At 47.5% G+C, this 20,078-nt stretch overlaps 1 long non-coding RNA gene, 1 other non-coding gene and 1 pseudogene across 2 annotated transcripts; all 3 read left to right on the forward strand.

The window, feature by feature from the left end:
- Positions 1-1,939: 1,939 nt before the first annotated feature.
- LOC149870600 (uncharacterized) lies at positions 1,940-19,280 on the forward strand. Its single transcript, XR_016440789.1, has 3 exons — positions 1,940-1,990; positions 15,680-15,739; positions 16,020-19,280. It is a non-coding gene; the product is annotated as an uncharacterized LOC149870600 (long non-coding RNA).
- On the forward strand, positions 2,232-2,426 carry LOC149870601 (U2 spliceosomal RNA). The gene has a single exon (XR_016440925.1). It is a non-coding gene; the product is annotated as a U2 spliceosomal RNA (small nuclear RNA).
- On the forward strand, positions 2,351-10,092 carry LOC149870602 (lipid transport auxiliary protein 1 pseudogene; annotated as a pseudogene).
- Positions 19,281-20,078: the final 798 nt, after the last annotated feature.

A 20,078-nucleotide genomic window follows, 5' to 3' on the forward strand; every position in this document is an offset into this window, starting at 1 on the left:
ACCCTGGACCTCATAAAAGCAATCTCTGACTCGCTTGGGAAACTCCTGGGTAGGAGCCCCTAGGAAGCTAGATGGAGGGGGAGAGAAGTCCAGGAGAGCTGGCTGTACTTTAAAGAAGCCCTACTGAGAGTGCAGGAACAAACTATCCTGATTAGGGGTGCACTGATAGAGATTTTGGGGGCTGATACTAATAACCAATATTTAAGGAGGCATATCAGCTGAAACCGATCTGATATCCGATAAAGCTGCCTCCAGCTGGTCAGTCCATTGTGCTGGAAAGAGACTGGGAAGGGAAGGGGCGTGGGGGAGGCAGATCAACGCTCCCGTGGTGAGGGAGGGAGGCGGTGCTGGGTTCAGCGCAGGTCCAGGGAGGGGGCTGGGCTCAGAGCAGGTACCAGCAGCACTGGAAGGGGCTGCAGCCACTCCAAATTTCACCACAACTCCGCTCCACTTCCAGCGCTGCAGCCACTGCCTGCCCAGCACTGCTCTGGCTATTCCCAGTTCATGGGTGGTGGCAGGGCGTTGAGATGGGGCTGCACTGGACAGGCAGTGGCTGTAGCACTGGGAGCAGAGCGGAGCAGAGCTGTGGCAAAATTTGAGGTGGCTGCAGCCCCCTCCCAGGGCCACTGGCACTTGCTCTGAGCCCAGCTTCTGCCAAGAAGAGCCCAGTGCAGTGCCAGCTTGAGCTGGCAGCTGCAACCCACCCACCCCATGCAGATCTGGAGGCACACATGCCTCCCCACCCTCCTGGGGTGCAAGCAGCGGTGGGAGCTGTTCCCCACCACAAGCCACTGCTTTTTCCTGCATGGCCCCCCCACCCCAGCTGATCAGCACCTGCCCTTGCACCCTCCCTCACCATGGGGGCATTGATCTGCCCCCCCACATCCCTTACCTTCCCCCCTCCCCTTCTGACTGACCAGCTGGAGGCAGCTCTCCATGCTAAAGGTTCTGCTCCTTGCTGCCTGCATGCTCCACTGTGGCTGCCCACAGCATGGGTATTTATTGGCCAAATTATTGGCCCCATCAGATATAGCAAATTTTCTTTATTTCGGTACCAATCTGATAACAGACCAATGTATCAGTGCACCCCTAATCCTGATATGCAGGAAGACTAGGAAATATTGCAAAAGACCAGCTTGGCTTAGCAGGGAACTCGTCGGGAAGCTAAACCACAAAAAGGAAGCTTATAAAAAGTGGGAACATGGATAAACAACTAGGAAGAAGTATAAGAGTATTGCACGAGGATGCAGGGATGAAGTCAGGAAGGCAAAAGTGCAACTGGAGTTGCAGCTATCAAGGGATGTGAAGGGTAACAAGAAGGGTTTCTACAAGTATGTCAGTAACAAAAAGAAGATTGGGGAAAGTGTGGGTCCCTCTACTGAATGGGGGAAGCAACTTGGTGACAGAGGATGCAGAAAAGGCTGAAGTACTTAATGCCTTTTTCACTTCAGGGGGCCACAGGGAGCTGTGTGGCTGGGCCAGGAGCACTGGGGCCAGGGTGCCTGGGAGACCCTGCCCAGGGGTTGGGCAGGGCTGTGATCAGGCTGCCTAATGCAGCATGGGAGCCCCAGCCCAGGGTAGTGGGGGTGCCACAGGCCTCCCCTCCTCTCCCAAGCCCATCTTGGGGTGGACTTGCTCCACTGCTGCCCACATGAACCAGAGCTGCTGCAACCACTGTGTTCCAGCCCAAGCAGAAGGGGCTCCCTCTGGCAGGGCTGGGGGGAACAGGAGGCTGTGGGTGCGGAGTGAGGGGCACCACAATGGCCAGGAAGCTGTGGGTCGGGACTGGCCATCGAAGTTTACAAATGGATCCTGGTACAAAGAAGGCTGAGAACCACTGTACTAAGACATAGGTTGGTGCTGAAGAGAGGAGGATTCCAGGAACGTTGGACAGGAGAGGGTTAACCTGAGACGCTGTCGTCACCACGCTGAGGTGGCATGCAAATTTTGAGCTTGTCGCCTGTCCTGGTCTCTAGCTGCCAGCGATGAGGTGAGAGACAGGGAAGCATCGAGGGGGCAAGAATAAGGGGTGTTTGGGCTGCACAAGTGAGGCGGAGGGCAGTGCCTTGGGTCCATGGGGCAGGAGACATGGAGAGAAGGATTTTTCACTGGTTCTTGGAGCCAGAGGCTGTGGATGATGACTGTGAGCAGAGAGGCCCTTGTGGCTTAACTTCCGGTGACCGGCGAGAGGCTGGACCCGGGGGCGCTGTGTGTTTTGGAGTAATGGTGATATCGCTTCTCGGCCTTTTTTAGGCTAAGATCATGTGTAGTTTCTGTTCTTATCAGTTGTAATATCTGATATGTTCTCCATTGGAGAGCTTTGTATTGAGCTAATTTTTGGTGTTCGGGGATGGATTTGGAGCTTGCTCTTTCCTCTCCATGCATCAGCCTGGTATTGCAGTGTTTCCAGGAGTGGTGCCCCTCTTGAGGGAACACTGAGTAGTACTAAGAGCAGAGTTTGTTTTCAGAATCGAAAAGATGTCAGTAGTTTTTGTGACGATTACATGGATGGGGGGGGTGTGGTTGATATTAGGGAAACGAGTGTAGTCGTAACGTGCTAATGTTTTCTGTCCCCCATTCTTTTTTCCTCTGCTTAACCTTTTACTTTTACGTTTTCACTAATGTTCTATCGCTTTTAATTTCTTCTATTCCTGCTTTCCTGATCTCTAACTATTCCGCTTTTCAGACTGCCTCTTTTTCACCTTATTTTATCTCTGTTGTTTCCCTACTCTTTCCTCCCCCTGCTCTCTTCCCTCCCTCCCCTCCCTGCTTTTCCTTTTGTCTTGCTTATCTCTACATCTTTACATTCTCACTGACACCCTACCACACTAGCTTATCTCATTCCTTGGAGTCTCACACCCGCAGAGACTCCCTGTGCCTGACAAAGGATGACTGTGCCTGAAAACTTGCTAAGAACTTTTTTTCCAACTCAGTTGGTCTAATTAAAAAAAAAATCACATCTACCCAAAGAACTTTGCCTGCCTATGTCCTCAGACCAACATGGCTACAACCAAAAACCCAGAAGTCTCTGGATGTTGTACAATCAGAAAATTAGTTGGAAGGGATCTCAGGAGGTATAATCCAGCATTTTGCAATCCCTTGGTTGCAACAAAAGTGGGTCACAAGAATATATGAAAGGGTTGCAAACAAATTTTAAAAATCAGTGCTCCTTTAAAATAGAAAAATGTGGGGAAACTGAAGCATCCCAGCTGCTTGCCCCCTCCCTCTCCTCTGGCCCACACCACACACTGTGGGGCTGAGGCCTGGGGGCAGCAGGTTGGGAGGGAGGGGCACTGGGTCGGGACTGGCCATCGATGTTTACAAAAGGGTCCTGGGAGAACCACTAGACTAGATGTCCTCCTGAGGTCCCCTGCAATCCTAATGTTCTATGATTTTGTGATTCAAAACAACTGTCCAATATCAGGAACATCAGGGTGGGTGGGACTAGCTGAGGCGTTAGGGGTCCAGCAATCTGGAGGGGATTGGGGGTCTGGTGTGAGAAGTGGGGAGGCAGGACTCAAGGGTGGGGTAAGGGAACAGGCGCTACCCACGAGTGGGATGGGGTGGCAGGCATGACCCACACAGGGTAGAGGGAGCAGATGCAATCCACGAGTGGGGTGGAGGGAAGAGACATGACCTGTGGGGGGGCGGGGGGACAGACATGACATGCAGGTGGGGTAGGGGAGAGCAGGCATGACCCATGAAGGGTAGGGGGAGCAGGCATGACCCACAGGTGGGGTGAGGGGGCAAGTGTTACCAACAGGTGAGGTGGGGTCACCACCCAGCCAACCTACACCTCCATCCCTCCCACTCCTCCCCCAACACCAGGACTTACTTGCTGGCCTCCAGCCAGTGAATGCTGATAAAAGTGGCTGCACTCAGAGTAGCTTGGGGGATGGGTGTTGAAAGCACTGGCTGGGAAGGGCAAGAGGTTGGTGGGGGCTGCAAAAAATGGACCAGTGCAGGGGACAGGAGGAATGAAAATAGCAGTCCTGGGGCTGGGGCCATTTTTTGCCCACCCATGGTCTAGCTGCTTCTAAGAATTTCCGAGGCTGGAGAGTCCACAGCATCTGTAGAATGCCTGTTCCAGTGCTTAAATGCTCATCTCTGTAGAGTCTGTTCCAGTCTCATTGCGAGAAAGTTCTTCCAAATATCCAACCTGCAGCAGTCCCCCCCCACCAAGGACCTGAAAGTGGAGATAGATGTTCGACTGTCAAGAGTACAGGGCATTAAGTATGAGCCACAGCTGCTAGCTGAAGGCGAAGCCAGGCTCCTGCAGCTAGAAACCTCTGGCAGCCAGTGTTTCTATAACTACTTGTACAGAATGAAGGTACTGTGCACAGTCAGAAGGCAGATGGCAGATAACCCACAGCCCTAATAAGGAAGAACTTCCAGGCCTACCTGCTGGAGCTGAAGAACCCCAGCACTCCCTTCAAAGGCATCTGTAAGACCTTAGTAGACACCCTGCTGGACAGAGTATCTGAAGTATCTTTGGGAAGACGGAGCATTTGAAGTATCAGGAAGCCCTGACTGAACTAGTGAACAACATCAAGGCATGAGGAGGCAGCAGCCACTGCCAGCAGCAGCACCAGTCAGCAGCCAAGGCCCTCATCCTCTCGCCCAAGGTTTCCAAACCCCGACTATCCAGGTCACCTACTTGCCTTCCAGCCAGAAGGGCAAATGTCCCAAACACTTCCCAGAGCTGAAGAGCTTCAAGGACAACTACAACACACTGGAGAGCACCCTGTGAGTTCTGGAGACCTGCCATGAGGAAAGCCCCTCTCCAGGTGGGACACTGCGGCACAGGCAGCACTGTGGTGTCCTGGCAGCAGGGAGGCTGTAGGGCTCTGGGGCTGCTTCCTGCTGTGTGGTTTTGTCATGGGTGGCTCCACAGAGGCTTCATCTGGGTGTGTTCCCTGGCTGGAAAGCTCCTTCCATGGAGGCTGGCTGTGGAGCTGGAAGGTAACCAGTCCCCTGCATGGGCTCCCAAGAGATTCCAGACTCATTCCCTTTCTCAGCTAGTGGCTTTGCAGGTGCTAGTCTTGCGCACAGACTACTTGATTAGCTTTAGCTTATTTATGAGATGATCTGAGTCAGTGCTCACCTCTGCCTGTGCCCTCACTCCCAGAGACTGCCAGCAGGGCTGATCCTCCATCTGCCATGTCGCTGCAGGCTTGGGGCTCTCTCTGGACCTGCTCCCCTGTTCTTTCCAAAGGGGAAATACCTCTCCTTCCGGTTCTCTACAGCAACAAGGGCCAGGTTCAATTTTGGGGGTACTAAATACATTTTACCTTGGCTCGAGCCCCCACCCAGTCTACCTAGGAAACACTAAATTAATCACTAGGGTGTCCAACAAAACCAACAACCTTTCCCTCACAAGCAGTATGAACACAAGCCTCTGATCAAAACACAACATAAGCAAAAGAAAAACACCATCCTGGATCAAAGCATAACCTGTATCACCCCTACCCCTATTTGGGAGCCTTTGACCCCGGGCTCGGCAGTCCAAGAGTGAGGGAGTCTCAACCCGAAAGAGGTTAGTCCCTGGAAATTTGGATGTATTGTCTCCGTCACTGTTGCTGTCCACCCTTCTGTGTTGTGAAGGGCCCTTCGGTGAGTTGATGTAGCTCCGCTGAGCTACTAGGGGAGTGTCAATCTCTGCTCCCACCTTTGATTCCCAATGATGTGACTCTGCCGAGCTGCTGTGGAGTGCCCATCTCTGCTCCTGCCTGAGTGGCTGTGGGAGTGACTCCCAGTCCAAGCCCCACCCAGCTACTAGGCTTGAAACCCTGGCTCTCTATACCACCTGGCCTCAAGCTCCAGTAAGCATTCCAGCATCTCCCCTCCCCTCCACAGGGGATCCAGGGGAAAAACAAAGAGCAAGCCCCCCAGCCCAGGTGGCCTGAACCTTAAGTTTAAATTTAAACCTTAAACAAAAGGTATCATCTCTGAACCAAGAGTTCTAGAGTTTTGTGTTTCTGAACCTTAAATAATTTTTCTGACCTCACCCAGGCCCCCAGGCAAGTGAGCAGCCTCACTGGAACACTACTAATGCAGACCAATCCATTCAAAGAGAGTTGGCACTCCAGGATTTGGCCAGAGTCACTCAACTGGTTTTACAGGTTACGGTGAGGAATCTTAAGGCAGTGGTTGGGGGGGGGGATGGGAGGTGGTCCTCTCCAGTCCTAGAGGAGGCACAATATGCAACAATCATACAGAAAACATGATCATGCTTTACAGCCAAACAAGATGCAGAATGACATGAAAAAAACAAATCATATACTAAAAGTCAAACTAAACATATTTTAATTTATTTCAAAAAATATTTTTGTCCTGATTTACTTGTGTTTATGCAGTGGTAAGGTGTGGGGTGTGGCTGTGTGTAGGGCATGTTGGGGGTGTGGGTGTGTGTGGAGGTTCTTGGAGGGTGAGGTTTGTGGGGCATGAGGGAGGGGGCATGCCCCCTCCATGGCACACAGCTCCTGCCGTTGGAAGCAGCAGCAGCAAGCAGCAGGCCTCAGAGTGCTCATGACCTGTGCAAGTGCAGTTGCCTGGCAGCATCCAGTTCAAGCCAGTTCCAGGAGCTGCACATGGCGGCAAGGAGCAGCACCAGGCCAGTACACCTCTATCACATGGGGCTCATGTGCAGCTGCCAGGATTCTCACACCACTGGGGAGAAACCCCATGTGGTAGAACTGGCAGCCTGGCGCCACTACCTGCCACCATGTGCAGGTCCCAGGATTCTGCTGGGAAGCAGGGACTGGGGCTTCCTGCAACTGCCAGCAGAGTCCTAGGATGTACACATAGAGGCAGGAAGCAGGGAAGGCAGCTGGCTCCATCATGTGGGGCTTCCCCTTTGAGTGGTGTGCGAGTCCTGGGAGTTGCACATCAGCTGCAGGGAACCCTGCTTTTTTTTTTTTCAAAAATATTTATTTCTATATATAGATATATATACCTCCACCTCCAACACTCTGCCAAGTGGCCTCTGTGGTTCACTTGGCAGCTCGAAGTACACTAAAAACCCATTACACAGTTTGCACCACGGAACCACGCACCCATCTCCATACCCATACCCCCACCCACTGCCCTCCTCAAAGGGTCTACTCCTGGAAAAAATCTATGCTAGACCCCTCTCCACCAGATGAGGTCCGTCATTTCTTTCCCATCATCCTCTTTTGTCTTCCATGACGGAACCGGGCTGACCCAAGCTCCATTGTCCTGCCCAGCTGCAGCTCCCCACGCCCCACCCCCACTGCTTCCCTACCTGCTGCCCCAGAGCAAGTGCTACAGCCCGGACATGAGGAGGAGCCAAGCAGCAGTGGCAGCAGCAGCCCCACCCAGAAGCTGTGTGCATTGGCCGGGGCTGGGGCCTTCCCACCCACAAGGGTGGGAGTGAAGCATGCAGGCTGGGCGGGGTACAATTAATTGGTGGGTGCCCACAAGCTGGATGAAAGTGCCCGGTGGGCCAGATCCACTCCACAGGCTATATTTTGCCTGCCCCTGATCTAGACTTTATTTCCTTAACTTACTAATGAGAATGTCACAGGAGACAGTGCCAAAAGTCTTGCTAAAATAAATATATATCGCATCCACTGCTCTCCCCCAGCCACAGAGCTTGTCACCTTAATAGAAAAGGAAGTAAAGTTGGTCAGGCATGACTTGCTCTTGTTGAAACCATCTTGGCTCTTTCTAGTCACACTGGTATCCTCTAGGTGTTTAGAAATAGACTTCTAAGCAATTGCCAAGGAAAACCTGCCAAGACGAAACAGAGGCCATTGACCACCTCCTGTGGCACTGCCTGTATGCCAAGAGTGTATGGAAAAGGCTCCTTGAAGGAGTGACAGGAGTCAGGTTGATGACAAGGGAGGTGGCACTGTACAGACACCTGACTGAGCAGCAGAGGTCCCAGACAATGCACTTTGACCAGTTTGTGTCCTGTGTCAGAAGCACCCTATGGCAATGCAGGAACCTCCTGTTATACAGGCACTCTGAGCTCAAGGAAACAGACTGTATTACAGTTTCTGAGTGAACTCCAGTCCTACCACCAGAAATCAGTGAGAGAACAGCAAAGATTCAGCCAGCTCTACCTGGAAAAACAACACCTGGCATAGGTTGTTCAAAACCCCCCCGGAAGGGTAAGTGGACGGGGAGAATGAAGAAGACAGAGATGCAACTGGACCTGGAGACAGTGAGAAGGACTACAACAGGGTCAGCAGCAGTGGAAGTGACAGCGACACTGACAACAACAAAGACAGTGAATGAACTGAGTATATAAGCCCCCAATCAGGGCTTTGATGAAGGGACTACATTTGGGTTAGGGGAGGGTTGAGAGTGGGTGCTCAAGGGAGTGGGCACATTTACTGTAGGGGGAACACAGGCTCCTTAATGTGGTTTAAGATGTGTGATGGAAAGTTTATGATGTGGGGGGTGAGAGAGAGAGAGAGAGAGAGACAGACAGAATAAAGGGGAGAAAAGCTAAGGAACAGACTTCTTGTAATTTCTTGGATCTTTCTTCTTCCCTTTCTTAAAGATAAGCACTAAGTTAGCCTTTTTCCAGCCATCCAGGACCTCGCCCAACCTCAACAGATTCTCAAAGATAAAAGCCAGTGTTTCTGAGAGAACCTCAGCAATTCCTTGACTAGTCTAGGATGTATCTGTTCAGCCATGCTAACTTGAAAATATCCAGCTTTGCTAAGTAATCCTTAATTGTTTCTTCCACTACTCTATGTTGCTTGTCTTCTTTTCTGTCCTTGCTACCAGCTGTTTTTGTCATCTGGCAGCTGACCAGTTGTGAAGACCATAATATGATAATTAATTAATGTAAGTTAAACTTAAGGCGCTCATTCTTTCTGGTGGAATAATGGCAGAAATTATTTTATCTATTGCTCTTTAAAAATGTTAGAGAATTAGTCTTAATATAAACAAACAAAGCAGGTAGCCACTTATTTACAAAATTTCTAAGGGAAAGTGATGAAACAGGATTGTGATAAATGGTCTGTCATAATATAGCCAGCATATTATAATGCAGAACAGAGGCAGCTACATAAAGGAGAGGAAAACACATCACTAGATGGAATGCTATTGAACATCTAAAGCTGGAAAACAAGTATCTTAAAATGGAAAAACACTGATGTTTTCTCCTTTCTTCTACAAATAAATCATGTCAGTCTGGAAAGACCTTTCATGCATGGAAGAAAGACTGTCACGCAGCTTAAAAAAGCCCAGGAGTAGGATGAGATATAATAAAAAAAGATGAATTATCGTGTTAGTATAACAGAAGATCTGCAAACCATACAACAGTGATTCCCAAAGGGTGTGCTGCAGCATACTAGCATGCCATAAGAGCAGAAGTATACCACAAAAAATGGGCTGGATCAAGCCCCAGCGGGGCCAGCCTCTCGCATTGGGGTCAGGTCTTACCCATAAAGGCCCTGCCATGTGGTGTCTTGTCACATGACAGCTGAATTGGGCCCTGGCTGGGCCAGCACTGCATGCAGGATTGAGCTAGATCTGGCATATAGACCAGTGAGTGAAGTGTGCCAGAAATTTTAATCTGGGAAAAAGGTGTGCCCAAATTATCAAAAGTTTGGGGAACGCTGCCTTACAGAATGCCTGTAAAATGATAGTATGCTACAAAAATCTAGAAGCAAAAAAACTGTTCAATAATGTGTGCAATTTTCTTATATATGTATTTTAAGTGCTCATTAAATGCTTCCTGTAAAACTAGTGTGCAAATATTCTAATTTTGTATAGGAATTAAATCAAGCATCTAAAAATTACTTATAGGTTAATTTCAGATTTTGGAAGGGCACTGGAGCTCTTCAAAGGGAAACCCCACCTCTTTATATTGGTTTACTAAGTCTTTTGATTCATCAGACAAGAATCAGAACTCAACATCTTTCTGAATTAAATCCAAAGCACTTGAAAGGCTTTTATTGATTTCAGTGTGCTTTGGATCAGATGCAATTAACAGTATGTAGTCTGTGCTTGGTAGTCAATACAGACAGACCAGAGATTGAATGTATATGGCAAAAATATTTGTTTCTGAAAGTGGTCCCTCCAAAACTTAGCAAAACATGTATAGTTAGTGCTGTCGAAGCTTGTTTCGCTGAACAATATCTAGAAGAGCCTATCTGGCACTTCTTACCAGTACCAAGGATACTTAGTGCAATGACTAGAGCCTGCTACAGTAACTTGCTGGGTAGCCTGCTGGCTTCCCAAGCCCAAGGTTCTGGGTTTAGGACCCTTAGTTGCCTTGATCAGGGGCTCTCCTTGGCTGCATGTTCAATTTTTCTGCCATGGATTGCAACCTTGTTGTAGTAGAGAGGTTTGCATTCTACCAATGACCTTGATAGCAACGCCATATGGAATTTCGTGTGCCTGATGGACTCACCCATGACAACAAGGTCAAGAGTGAGGTTTCCAGACTCATAGAGATGCAAAAATGAAAATAAAAGTCCTCAATGGCACATTAGGCAAATGAAAGAAGAATATTTTATAATGGCTGTAAAAGCAGATGAAGACTACAACAGAACAGAAGCCTCTTGTTTCTAGGCTATCTAGGTTTTCCTTGCCATTGGATTAAGATTTCTTTCCCACAAAGTATTATGTAGGTGCTGAGGCACAACAGCATCCCCATGGTAAAAGAAGACTTGCAGGCATCTTCCTTCAATGACAAGTCCTACAACGATGGATGAGTGGTGACAGGGGCACGTGCCAGTGATTACCAGAAGCCCCTAGGCAAGGACCTACATGGAGGCAACGATTGTACAATGGTCATTCTGCACTTGGAATGGAGACAGGTGTGCAACTTAGCAGCTGAAATCATAACTATGCACGCCTACTTAGGATTCACTCTGCTCACCCCATATAGAGAGGGGGTTAGAAAAGGTGCCATAAACAAAGTCTGTTTCTTTTTACCTGACTAAAATACTGTGTCCAGTGGGGTAACTCTATCTGCAGTCCAAATCAAGTAATGAAGCTTGCAATCTGGAATACCACTAACAGCAACCAGAATGAAGGACAGCACTCATGGCCAGAGAACTTGTGCGATTTGATATTGACATTGCTGAACTTAGTGTGACCAGATGTGCAGCCTGGGAGTAATTCACAAAGCATAGTGGTGGCTACACCTTCTTTTGGAAAGAAAAAGAAAAAAGACAAACACATCCACAGCACTGGTTTTGGTATCAAGATCAAGATTGTTACTTACATGCTAGAATGTCCAGTTGGCATCAATGAATGTCTCATGACCCTTCATCCTTTGATTCAATTAACAGAGTGGCCCTGTGCTGTAGTAGTAAGGGTTAACTCCTTTACTAAAGAGTGATATCATCCACGGAAAGGGATCAGTCCACCACTTTGGGTGAGGAGTTAGTTGTTACAATAAAGGCTTAATGAGGATAAAGAGTCTTCCTGCTTCGTCCTTAGACCCAGACTAATGTATGGTGTCAGAAGTGGCAAATCCTGCCACTAACAGGAAATCAAAACAGGTGATCCCCAACTGATAGACCTGACTCTAGCAGCAGCTGAATCCAGCACAGAGCAGAGCCGGATGCCTCTACCTGCAACAGAGCCCAGTACAGTGCTGAGGTTGGCTAGAGACCATGCAGGCACTCAAAGTTGCATCACCAGAAGAGTTTGAGTCCCAATCCCCAGGAATGTGGCATTGATGGATCAGGAGGTTTAATTGCTTCAGAGAAGTGTCCAGCCTAGACAAACAGTCGGAAGCTTACCAAATGAGTACTCTTATCTACTCTATAAGAGATCAGGTGAATGAAATTCTGCTGTCACTGCCTCTTACAAATGCACAGCAAAAGCCTAAATGCTGCAGTGATAGAAGCATTAACTGATCATTTTCGTGGGCAAAAGAAATGTGATTTATGAACAAGCTAGATTCAACAGCCATAAAAAGGAGCCATCAGAACCTGTGGATGGATTCATCACATCTTTGTTCACAATGGCTGAATCCAGCCAACATGAGGAACTTAAGGAGGAGTTAATTAGGGACTGCTTAGATGTGGGGCTTCATGATACAGAGTTCTCACAAATATTGCAGCTGGACCCTGATTTAACGCTTCAGAAGGCTATCACATAAGCTCGCCAATCAGAGCTCATTAAACAACAACAAAGAAAAATCACGAGTGATTCTCAGTCCTGTCAAGCATTAGTTATCATGGATACAATGCACACTGTAAAGTAACTACAAAGAAATACGAATAGAATGGACAAGCACAACGAACACACAAGTAGTCCCACCAGCGCCCACAGCAGCAAACAAGTGGGAAAGGAAGCCAATGCCACAGGTGTGGGCAAACTCCAGATTATAACCATGCTCAGTGTCCTGCTACAGAAGAGATATGTTGGTGATGTAAACAGAAATGTCACTATGCTTCAGTTTGTCGCTCCACCACCGGAGTCTGTGAAGTCACAGAACAGGATGCAGAGGATTGCACAGTACTTTTAGATGAAGTTACAGAGTCTTCAGAAGAGCAAGGGGTCTGGATAACAGAAACTGAGCTCAATGGACAGCCAATGCCGTTTAAAATGGATACAGGAGCAGCAGTTTCAGCTCCTTCCCCTACTAAATAGCTACTGGGACCAGGTGACACTACCCTCAAAGTACTGGGATCCTTTAATGCAAAGATGACACTGAAGAAATGTACAGACCAGGAAGTCTATTGTGATTGGTAATCTTGCTGTGCCTTTATTTGGTTTACTGGCTATACAGGTGCTGCAACTCCTCTATCGCCTAAATGAAATAGTGGACCAGAAATCTTTGGAGCGGTAATACAGAACCAAATACCCATTGGTCTTTTTTGGTCTGGGAAAAACATCCGGTGAATATCAGATACACCTAAAAGCGGGTGCCATTCCATATGCATTAACTACTCCAAGATGGGTACCTTTGCCACTAATGAGCAAAGTTAAAGAAGAGCTAGCATGCATGGAGGAAATGGGAGTAATTACAAAGATTGAAGAACCTCCTCCTTGGTGTTCTGAGATGGTGGTTGTGCCAAAACTGAATGGTAAGATTAGGATATGTATTGACCTCATACAGCTGAACAAGTGTGTGTGCAGAGAAACACACCGTGGCTCAACTTGCAGGAGCCAAAGTTTTCACAACATTGGAAGCTTGGGCAGGGTTCTAGCAGATTCCTCTAGCTGCTGAATCATCCAAGCGAACAACTTTTATTACTCCATTTAGACGCTACCAGTTTAAACAGCTACCTTTTGAAATCTCATCAGTTCCTGAATTATTTTAGTTTCAGAAGTCACAGATATTGGATGGCCTAGACGGTGTTCTTTGCCATGCTGAAGGTATTTTGATTTTTGGGACCACCAAGGCACAAGATGATGCACAAGTGGATGCAACACTCAGAAAACTCCAAGTTGAAGTTACATGTAATGAAAAGTGCATCTTTGCTACTTTGCCGTTGACGCTTGTGGGACATTGGATTATACTACACAGAATCCCACCAGATCCATCAAAAGTTACAGCTATCAAGGTGTTCCCAGAACCCAAAGATGTCCCTGAATTACACATATTTTTAGGCATGGCCACATACTTGAGTCATTTTGTGCCAAACTTGGCAACAATAACACAGCCTTTAAGAGACCTCTTAAGTGACAAGAACATATGGCTCTGGGGACTGCTACAGCAGTTGGCCTTCAGTGAGATCAAATCTATACTTAGTTCATCCCTGATACTGGCCCAATATGATCCAACATGAGAAACTCATATTGCAGTAGACACTTCATCATACAGGATTGGAGGAGTGTTACAACGTCAAGAAGCGGGCCACTGGGCCCCTAATTGCTTTTGTATCAAGTGTGCTTCCTCCACCTGAAACTCAATATGCACAGATAGAAAAATAAACACCAGCAGTTATATGGACATGTGAGCAATTCAGAACTTTCCTTGTGGGCCTGACTTTTAATTTACAAACTGATCACAGGCTAGTTGTGTCTGTTAGGAGACAAAACTCTTAATGAACTTCTACCAAGAATCCAGAGATTTCGCCTCAGAATGCTGAAATTCACTTACATAGTACATATCCCAGGAACAGCTGATACTCTTTCTAGGGCACCATTACAGACTCCACTGTCTCCAGAAGAACTCTGCCAGGAGCAAGATATTGCTGTTTATGGGGATGTTACTGTGGATGGGATACCCATACCTGCCTCACTACAAATGAGAATTCAGGAAGCTCAAGAAGCTGCTTCCTCTTGCCAGAATATAAAGAAATACTGCTTGGAAGGATGGCCTCAAGTGAGATTCAAGGACTGTGAACTAGCAAAGTACCAGCAAGAGAGACTCAACCTACATGTTGTCAGAAACTTAGTCGTGTTCCACAACAGAGTACTGATACCTTCAGCACTATGCCAGGAAACCATAGAGAAGATTCATGATGCTCATCAGGGCATTACAAAATGTCAAGCCAGGGCTCACCAGACAGTTTGGTGGCCCTCCATCTGTGATGACATACAGAACTGGATGGCCAGTTGTACAGTTTGTGTTCAACACCAATCAGTCTATGTGGTGCCATGCCTCACAACTACCTGATTTACCAGATCAGCCGTAGCAGATGTTGGGAGCTGATTTATTCACCTGGAAGGGTTCTGTTTACCTCATTGCTAGTAGTAGTCCCATTACCTGGAGATGGTACAATTACAGAGTACCACAATAGACAGAGTTACATGGCACTGAAGAGTATATTTGCATGCCATGGCATAACTTCAGTTTTAAGATCTGATAAGGGCCCATAATTTTCTGGAGCCACGTTTAAGCAGTTTGCAGCCCGGTATGACTTTCAGCTTGTCACCAGAAGTCCACATTTCCCCCATAGTAATGGAGAAGCAGAGTGTGCAGTGCGGATTGTGAAGAATTTGCTCCAGAAGAATGAAGATCTCTATAGGTACTCTTGATCTACCATTCAATGCCACTGGAGCATGGGTAGAGTCCAGCCGAGTTGCTTATGAGTTGTTGACTCTGTACAGTCTTTCCAAGTATGATCAATTAGTCGGTTCCAAAACTAGTAGATCCACAGGAATTTTGTGAGAAAGACAAACAGATAAAGGACTGTTAGAGATGGAACTATGACACTAGGCACGTTTCAAGACATGTTCCTGCTCTTTCCCCCCAGCAGGAAGTTTGGATCCCAGATCCAGGGTTCCAAGCCACTGTCCAGGCAAGGGAAGATACCCCTCATTCATACTGGGTGGAGACACTATGGAAGCACCCATGCCTATCCTGTGAGGTACCTCTCACTTTTCCCACGAGCTCTCTCATAGTCTCCATTACTATAACTTGGAAGGAAGATCTTAGTCCCCCTTGCATGTTATCTTTAATCCAGCCCTGGCACTGTCTGCTGGGGCTCCATCTCCTGTACACCCCACCTATGTTCAAGATCTTAAAAAAGATGTTCAAGGGCACGCAGGCTATGCTTTCTTATAGTGCCTTCTGAGGTTGATAATGTATAAAGCAAAAACACATAGGAAAACTCAGAGATCACTCCGGGGCTTAGTCCCTTCTCACAATCCTCTAGTCCAGAGTTGGACCACCCAGGTCCTTGTCTTGCTAAGCCCCTCTGACTTTAGGGTCTGCAGTCAGAACAGTACAGTATGAACCACTCTTGACCACACTGTACTTGCAATTCTTCCCTGTCCTCTGTTTCAGGTCCAGTGTCCCTAGTCAGGTCCCAATCATCTGTCCCTGACTGCCAGGACACACTTGTGGGTAAGTCATTTGGCTCCTCTGAGTCACTTTGATGGGTTTGCTGCCAGCAGGCTACTTTCCACCATTCTCCCCTCCTGGGGCTTCCGGACCTCACTTCCGGTTGTCCCGGATTCCCAGGTTGGGTCGTTTTTAACCTGGGTGTGGGGTTCCTCCTCTTTAGGCACCAGCAGCATGTGTTTATAAAGCATGACCACATCGGTGCTGGAGTTTCCTCTGCGTTTGTCCTTTTGCTGAGCACCGCTTTTCGTTGCTGCTTCACTGTCTCTCACTGTCTCTGCAGGAAAGGTTCTTCTTGGATTGTCTCCATGCTGCCACAGACACATAGTGATCTTCTCTGTAGGAATCAAGAACATCTCTTGAAATTCCACCTGTTTACCACAAAAGGTCTAGATGCGCCTCAGTTCCACTGAAGAGATTAGACCTGTGTACTAGTAGGGTCTAATGAATGACTTACCAATGTTTCTGCTTTGTTTAGGTTCCTTTTGTAACTGTGTATCAAGTTTTCCCTTGAGAAAGGGGAGTGTAGTAGTAAGGGTTAACTCCCTTACTAAAGAGCGATATCATCATTCCACTTTGGGTAAGGAGTTAGTTGTTACAATAAAGGCTTAATGAGGACAAGGAGTCTTTCAGCTTCTTCCTAAGACACAGAATAACACATATGCAAGACCCTGATGAGATCTGGATGCCTGCCAACATTTGTTAGCATAATCAGACTTCTTCATGACAATATGACAGCAACTCTCCTGAGCAATGATTTAGAACCAGAGCCATTCGCTGTTAGAACTCTATTATTAAACCCCTTCTCTATTAGAACTGAAGGCAAGCAAGGATGTATGATTGCAGTAACACTCTTTTCCATCTATATTACCGCTATTTTGCATTCCAGAGCTTCAACCTGGAGTCAGCATCCAACATTGCATGGACAGGAATCTGTTTAACACCAGCCAGTTACATTTAAAATCCAAAATAACCAACATCTCCATTACTGATCCTTAGTACCATAATGATTGTGTCGTGTGCTCATTCAACTGAAGAACTCCAAGTTGCTGGACTGCTTCTGTGAAGCATATGAAATGCTTGGATTCACTGTCAACTTCATGAAAATCAAGATACTTTACCATCCCACCCCAAACCAACCAGCTGCTTCTCCACATACTACAATTAGAGGGTAGTCCTTGAAAAATGTTAAGCATTTCTCCTACCTGGCTAGCCACCTCTCCCAAAAAGTAAACACAGACAATGATATTCAACACCAGATAAAATTTCCCAGTGTTTCCTTTGGACGCCTCCAAAATTGTATCTTCAATGATTATGAGTTCAGGACCCAAACCAAACTTCTTGTCTACCAGGCTGTTGTCACTCTTACCCTGTTGCTTGGGTGTGAAACTTAAATGACATACCAGAAACAGTTGAGAGCTTTGGAATGTACCATTGATCTGGAAAATTCTCCATGTCACCTGGCAGGACAGATGAACGAATGCCAGCCTTCTGGCTCAAGCAAACACCCCCAGCATTAAAGCCATGTTTATATGGCACCAGACTCCATTGGACAGAAGATGTCATAAGGATGCCTGGCAACTGACTCACAAAATAGATTCTACATTCCCATCTAGCTCACTGATGGTCTCTGCTCTAGGGGTGGACAAAAGAAGAGATTCAAGGACACTTTGAAAGCTAATCTGAAGAAATACAGCATTAACATCAATACCTGAAAGACTCATGCACTTAATCATCTCCAATGGTACAACGAGGCATCAATCATTTTGAGCAAACCTGCCTCACTATGGAGGCAGATAGAGGAGAGAGAAAAAAGGGAGGGACTGCGACCAGACATCACCAGGATCTACTCCTTCCTCCTGGAACTATTTGCTCAGTCACCTACTCACTGATGACTTCTCTATTTGGCAGAAAACTATCGTCTTTCCATTGAGGGACAGATGACAATGATGATAGAACTTGTTATACATGCAGGTCAGGTTTACCAGTCAGTGGGTACATCTACATATCACCCTATGTCACAAGATGCGCTATGATGATGTAGCAATCACATGAGTCTGCACATGATAAGCAGCTACTTCGCTGTTGTGGTGTGCTCCCCCATTCTAGCACATCACTATGGCGAAGTAGTGGCTAAAACTAAACATGCTCCATGTGCATGGCACAGTGTAGGGGAATATACTATGGGAAGTACTAAAGCACGGTGCATAACATCGCCATAGGGCACAATGTAAATGTGCCCAGGATGTCTGAAAATATTTTATATATCAGTTTAGTATATGTGTGTGTGCAAGTTTTAAATGTTCTTATTATATAGCATAAAATACAAAAGAAGCTAAAAGAACATAGTAAAGTATTGTGAAGATTTTAAATTCAACTCACAAGGGCAAGGAAATCAGGAGATAAGTTTAAAACTCTACCCCTTTTTTAACCTACACCTGTTATGCCCAGCCAGTGCAGTTAGTATATTCTATGGTGCCCTGTTAAAAAAACAGTAGTAGTACAGCAGTTGCCAATTCATTAATGACTGGGCGGTGTGAGAGAAATTCCTTAATCTTGTAAATTTTAAGGCTTGTTCTGATCAGATTTGAGGAAGAATGTTTTGCATGACCAATAAAAGACGGTCCAGTAAAAGATACCACCCTAAGAAACCCCTGCCTCTCGCATCATTCCTGGAACATCACAGCTTCAACATCACTCTGACATCACCAAATTTTAATCAGGCCCTCTGTTGTTAACTTGAAATAAATGCAGCCTGCTTGGAAGTGACTGTTGTTTGAAGGGCTGAACACAGAGCAAGGAGGAGGGACTATTTATTTCACTCTTCGCTAAGACTCTCTCTAGGATGTAACCAATAAGGCTGGAAACACCAGAGAAAAGTACGTCCAGTGAATGTGTAATACCAGTATCAACAGCCCTAGAGATCATTAGCTAACCAGAGTAACTCAATTAAACCCCAAGGAAGAGTAGGAGGCTAAAGTTGGTTTCTGATTCCCAGGTCTGTTCAGAGTGACCCAAAAAGGATTTTGCTCAATCTTAGCTCCTTTTTCAGGGCAATATAATCAATACGTGATCATATTTGGCATTTTTGTGAATAAATATTCATGTAGCAGCTATTGCTTCTCAGCCTCTTGAAGGCTCAGACCAAGTGCAGTGGCTTCTTAACCTGGCAGGGGAAATACCATGCATCTGTGTGCAAGAAGGCAGTTTTCCTGAATCGCACCCCAGAACTGCTCTTCTGGCATGGTTCAGTACCCACTAAGGTACAGTGGCTTTAAACCCAGTTTCTGGAAATGGGAGTCTCCTCCCTTGCTTGCTCCAAGGGCCTTATGGTTGAGGGCAAGTGAAACTTGGGGGCATCCAAACCCCAAGCCTCTGGCCTTGGGCCTGCAAGTAGGATGCCTGCTAAAGGTTTTGGGAATATCTGAAGCCCCAGGTGCAGGTGAAGAACTTTGCCTGTAGTGGGGTCACTTATGGATCTGGACTCTTGGATTTGGAATTAGTTTTAGCTAATTGGCCTCAGATACAAATTAAAAATAAACAAATAAATATTCATTGTTGATTAACTTATAACTCTTTAGTAGGTCTGCTTCATTGCTAACAACCCTTAGTGTGTAAAAGATTATCTTTGAAAAAGGAACGGAATAAGGAACCCATTTCAGCCCCCCTGAGGAGGAGGGAAGGCGAGTACTTGAATCCCCCCTCCCGTGTGATGGCCGGTGCTTACTCATTTGCCTCAGGAGGTGTCAAAGAGATTAAGCAGTTAATGGCTGCGCGGGGCCAGCATCAGCGCCGTTGCGGCCGTTAAGCGCTCCCCGCCTTGGCTCGCGCCTGTCCGTCGATAACGGCACAGGGGGCTGTAGCGCCGGGCGGGCCGCGGCAACTGCAGCCCCCGGCCAGCGCCTTGGGGCGGGATTTTCCCTATTTCCCAACCCACTGGAGCCATGTCTACGAATACCTCCCTCAGGCGCACGGCGGCAGCTTTGATGGCAGTAGCCAGCAGTGAGAGAGGAAGGGCGGTACCACACGAGCTGCTATCCCCCCAGGCTTCTGTGTGGTGCCAAGGTGCCCTCCCCGCAGCCGGGCTCCCACGCCCCATCCCACTGCATCCAAACCGGAGGCAGAGGGGCGCCGGCGAAAGCCCCATCGCGGGGGACAACCCCTTTGTTATCCCCCCGCTTGGCACCCCACCCTCAGCTCGCCCCGCACTGCGCACGCACGCGCTCTTCGCTGGTGAGCGCGCACGGGTCGGTTACGGTGCTAGGCGCGTCTGATTGGCGCGCGGGGCGCGAGCCCGCGGCGATGACGCCTACCCCCGGTGGCCAATGGGAGCGAGCGGGGG

The sequence above is a fragment of the Crocodylus siamensis genome, chromosome 2 (genome assembly GCF_052110815.1).
Source record: "Crocodylus siamensis isolate JL-2025a chromosome 2, ASM5211081v1, whole genome shotgun sequence".
NCBI classification, from domain to species: Eukaryota; Metazoa; Chordata; order Crocodylia; family Crocodylidae; genus Crocodylus; species Crocodylus siamensis.